Here is a 4,244-nt window from a genome sequence, read left to right as displayed (position 1 = left end):
TGCCCCGCGGGGCGAAGGGCCGCAGGCCGCTGCGCGCCGACCCCTGCCCCCCCGTGAAGCGTCCCGACCCCTGAAACCCGGCCCTCCCCCAGGGCTGGCTTTTGCCCGTCTCGGCCGTGCCGTGGTCTCAAAGAACACGAATGGCCAACGCAGCCGCGAGCCGCATAAATCAAGCTGAAAACGGTGTTTCTGGATGCTGGCCCTGCTGGTGTCATACCTAAAAAGTGTTCTGGTGAGGTTTGGGGGTTGCCCCGGCAGGGGCAAGCGCCGTCTGTTTCACGTTAGGATGATACCATCCACAGCGGAGTCCTGGGCCATGACCGGGGTTCCCAAGCACCGCAAATACCTACAGGGGCAATGCTAAAATAACCCCACAAAGCACCTGCTGCACAGCCGAGTTGACAGGTCCACAGGCAGACGGCCCAGCTCCTGAGCAGCGCCGCTCACTGCTCTCCGCAGTCCCACCCAGGGGGCACTGCCCTTTCACCAGTCCTCCCCGGCCTCTGCGGGAGGGCTGCACCGCCCAAGCCCGCAGCGGTTGCACCCATGCGTGGCAGCGGTGGCACTGGAAGAGCTGGAAGCTGATGCCCGTGTTCTCCCTCTCCCCTTTAGATGCTCTGCTGGACTGTGTGGATATGGAAGGTGTTGGAAGCGACGGGACAGAGAGCATGAATAAATGAGGGAAAAGGTGATGAGGGACTAGTAGAAAGGAGCTGCTGAGAAGAAGAAGGTGGAAGGAGAAAACAGAGGTGATAGAAATGGGACAGTGAACAGCTCGCTCTCCTCTCCCGCTCTGTCTCTCATTAGCAAAGTCATCTATATCCGCCTTCATCATCATCTTTACCTCTTTGGACAAAGGTTCGCTCTTTGACCATTAACTTTTTCCGGTAACAGAGTACAAAATAGAAGCACCAGGACACTGTTTTCACCTATGACGTTTCTATTAATATTTGCATTCATTCAGACGTGGTCAGACGTTGGTGTTTTCTCCTGAAGCCGTGGAAGCCGCCGTTGCTCCGGGAAGTGTAAGACTAAAGTACGAGAAATGCAGAGGTTTGTGTGTGTGCTTTTCCTGCCCTGCCAGGATCTCTGTCTGGTTACCAGCTCTTGGGAGTTTCTTTCTTGGGAAACTCTTACAGTAAACATTTGGTCAGCACACCAACAAAAGCACTGGGAACTGAAAATTTTCCAAAAATTTTAATTTCAGCGAGATTCTGGATTTATACATATAGATCTTGGTTGCCAGATCCTCGTCTACATGATATTTAAACATCATTACCCTGTTTTAGAGAGATGAAGAACGACGCACAGGAATGAAGGGCTATGTTGTGAGAAGTGGCCCATGGAGTTTGCAGAACATTAGGGGGGAGGGTAGGTGCCTACCTCTCAGCACCCAAGTTTGCAAAAATAAAAATAAGCAAAACTTGATTGGTAATATTTAAGAAAAGTTAGAAAGAGAATGAGGCAAAGGTCAGAGAAGAAGTTAATGCTAAGAAGTGGCTTGGTGCCTTGTCCCATCCCCTTGGCTGTGCTGCCTGTTGAGCTAACGAACTGTCCTTCCTGGTGTGTAGACATTATACGGGCTGCTGGGAAGACAAGCTGGCTCGGCCGCCTTGCAGCCAGCTGGCTGGGAGTTCACAGCAGCCCTAGTGCTATTCATGGTAGCTCATATGTCACAGCTCCCTACAAACATAAAATTGATCTAGAGTCTTCCCTAAATATCTGAGGTCTGTGTCTATCTTCCCTTGACCACAAGAGCCAACAGTATATAGCTGGGAACAGTCTGTGATCTGTAGAAAACAAAAAGTCATTTACAACCTTTCCACCCAAGTAATTGGTTTATATAGCTCCCTCAGGCTAGCATGTAACTCCCCGCTTTCTAAATGAAAGTAAAACTTCTCTTTAGCATCTCACCATCACTCAGATGTCAGGAATTGTGGCTACAGAACCGAAGGGGGCTGGTTCTGATGGTGATATACAATTTAAGGTTTACTGGAATTAGAACAGAAGCAGAAACACCATATCTCAACTGAGACAACTAACATTCACCTTGCCTGTCCGGTATCTTAATGCCCTTGAAGAGGTCCCCAAAACATGGCAGGCCTGCAGAGAAATACCTCAACAAGAGCAAGAATTTATTCAGAATTCCTCTTTATGCAAAGTCAAAGTCATGGAAAGATTAGCCTTTCGAAAGAGGAGTTGACCTAATGTGGAAAAAAACAGAGGAAGTCTTTTCTTCTCAGGTGAAATATGTATAACAACCTTAAAAAGTTTAAAACATATACTTAGACCTATTTAGCCTACGTATAAATTATCCTTTTCAACACTTGAATTAATTTATAAATGGCCTATCATTAACTGACACTGAACTGGGTGTAAGCATTTTATCACAGTAGGAAGATTCATGAACAAAAATAAATTTCATACTTTACTGCGTACAATGTGCAATCGATCAAATCAAAAAATGACCCAGACAAAGAGAAGGAAATATTCCCTCAAGGGTTCTTATCTGTCTTAGGACCATGGAATAAGACGACTTTACTTGAAGAGGGATATACGCATAAAAGGTGGGCAGACCTGTGGAAGAAAATGTCATCTACATAGTCCTTGTAAGTCAAGAGAACTGAAAAACCAGCAGGTGATATTTGGTTCAGCTCTACCTCCAAGGATTCCAGGTTCTCATTGCGGGGAAAGGGACAAAGCAGTAGCGCAGTATTCTGGTCACTCAAGCTGTACCAAGACGACCTTTGATTAATAGAGACTATTGCAGGTTTGGGAGAGAGGAAGAACATAACAAAATGAAAGGCCCCTTGCTTTTATAGCATTCCACCAAGAGTCCCTGTCTTCTGGATCAGAGAAAAGAAGTCATTATCTAGGGACTCCATGTGGGAGGCCAGGGTGATGGTGATGGAGGAGCCAAATTCCAGGTAACCCATCCTCATGGGGTGGTGGCATCAGAGGACTCATTTTTATGCGAAGAAAATTAAGCAAACCTTGTCCTGGAAGTCCTTTGAGAAGAGAGACAGTTTTCCCAAGATGTCAAAGCACACCTACCATATAAGCAGCTTGTGTATTAGTCAGTAAGACTGTGGACTGAATAACCCCCTCAACCCAAAGTTTCGGTATACATTGATTGCAAGAGTAAATTAGGCAAGGTTAGCTGTTTACACATCAACCGTAAACTCCTTTGTCTTCTAAAATACAGAGCCTGCATAACTCCCATATAGTCTAGAAAATACAAAGACGGTAGCTACCATTTAGTGAGATTAGTGCAGAACAAGACATCTAGATGTCTACCTGTAAACTAGATGGTTATACTCCATTATAGTCCATGAAGATCTGGAACTTGATTTGGCTGCTGAAACTTAGACATCTAGAGCCATCTGAGACTTCCTAGGATATCTTGCAACATAAGGCATGGCAGATATGATTCTGGATCTATGGGAGACCCAGGCCTTTATGGAGCTGCAGGTGGAGGCCACACAGTATGTCCTAGAGCATCTCTAAAGGACAGTGATGGCTATCTATGTGTAGGCAACTGTATAGAGCTCCTAAATCCCTATTGATTACATTGGAGCTTAGATACTCAGCTCACGTGTTTACACATATACAGATAATTCAGTTTAGGCATCTTACTCACCAGTCATATCCCAAACTAAACGTTTATAACTGTAGACTCTTGCCATCCTTGGAGACAGCTAGTTCTGAAACCCTCTTCATCTCTTCCTCTTCTATCCTGGGGGTAGTGTCTAGAGGAATAGATGAGGCTGAACTCTTCATCATACTTCACGGTAGATTTTTTGACTATTCCACAGAGACAACATCAGAAAGAAGTGCCCAAGTACAAAAAGGAATGGAGATAAAGGGATCCAGCCTTTTTGGAAATGTCGCCTTGCTCCTAGTGGGAAAGGGAAGAAGGAGGGATTGTCATTCTCCCACAATTCAGCATATGGGTGCACTCGCCCTGAGGGAATGAAGAGGATGAGTTTGAACATTGGATGATCTTACAAATTAGAACATGCTGATCCACCAGTTCCAGCCCAGTGCCAATTTCTGTAGGAGTATAAGGGTGGCATTTCTTATCTGAGAAAGGAAGGGAGACAATGGGGAATAGACCATATTCTCACAAGCAGGTGTTAGCCAAATTCGTAACTACATATATACAAAAATAAGTTACTGTCATGGTTTAACCCCAGCTGGCAACTAAGTACCACACAGCCACTTGCTCACTCCCCCCCGGGGGC

Source organism: Aptenodytes forsteri, unplaced genomic scaffold, assembly GCF_000699145.1.
Source record: "Aptenodytes forsteri isolate BGI_AS27 unplaced genomic scaffold, ASM69914v1 Scaffold123, whole genome shotgun sequence".
Lineage (NCBI taxonomy): Eukaryota > Metazoa > Chordata > Aves > Sphenisciformes > Spheniscidae > Aptenodytes > Aptenodytes forsteri.
This window is presented reverse-complemented; position numbering follows the sequence as displayed.